Source organism: Octopus bimaculoides, chromosome 15 (genome assembly GCF_001194135.2).
Source record: "Octopus bimaculoides isolate UCB-OBI-ISO-001 chromosome 15, ASM119413v2, whole genome shotgun sequence".
Classification (NCBI taxonomy): Eukaryota; Metazoa; Mollusca; class Cephalopoda; order Octopoda; family Octopodidae; genus Octopus; species Octopus bimaculoides.
The window spans coordinates 41,618,433-41,619,587 of record NC_068995.1 but is presented as its reverse complement, the minus strand read 5'-3'; positions in this window follow the sequence as shown (position 1 = coordinate 41,619,587).

Below are 1,155 nucleotides of genomic sequence, written 5' to 3'. Positions count from 1 at the left end.
TGTGTGTGTGTGTGTGTGTGTGTGTGTGTGTGTACACGAATACATGACTATATATGAACCCACGTGTGTGTGTGTATGTGTGTGTGCGTAACGAGTAAAGTGTAAATGAAAGATCTGTTGAAACCTTTCAAATGGAACGTTACCAGTTTCAAGTGGAAGCCATATCAATCGCCAAACTCAACCTTTCCATTTCTTATTTCTTTTCTTTGTATCCATGATTTTCTATCAAACCGCCAACCTCACCTTCCCTTCCTATCTATCTATCTATCTATCCATCTGTCTGTCTATCTATCTATCGATCTGTCTATCTATCTATTTATCTATCCATCTATCTATCCATCTATCTATCTATTTATCTGTCTATCTAGTTTTATTTCCGCATTTTCTTAATTCGAAACCTTAGCCATGTAAATTTTCTCTATTCTATCAAGTACTTCACTGCTATAATTTCCCTTCCAACTTCGTTCTTTCTATCTCATTTTGCATGCACACACGAACCACGCATACTCAAACCTACACACACTCACACACACATCTAAAAACCTACATAAGCACACACACATACACTCACACATACACATACACAGACGCATGCACACATTCATAATTATACAAACAAGTGGAAAAAAAAATAAAGGTTGATTGCTACAAAAGTACTGTTGTTTCGTTCTTTTGAGCTTGTATGCGTGTGTATATATGTGAGTGTGTGTGTGTGTGTGTGTGTGTGTGTGTGTAACGAACTAAGTAGGTAGATAGATAGATAGATAGATAGATAGAATGATAGATAGATAAATAGATAGATAGATGGATAGATGGTGGCGAGGGTGGAGGTAGAAGAGGAGGGTGTGCGATATTTGTGTTTGACGCATGCGTACATACATGTGTGTATTCATATCAAACTCTCTATCTCTAGCTACTGACATTTCACACACACACACACACACACACACACATATACACACACACACACACACACACACATAAACACACACACAGACACATATATATATGTGTGTATTTATGTAAGCACGCACATAGTTTACGCTCTCTCGGTTTTCTTTTTTCTTGTAGTCCTCTGTACGTATTTCGTATCCACCTATATACACAAATGTATAATATATGGATATATGTAAATATATATATTCACATACACAC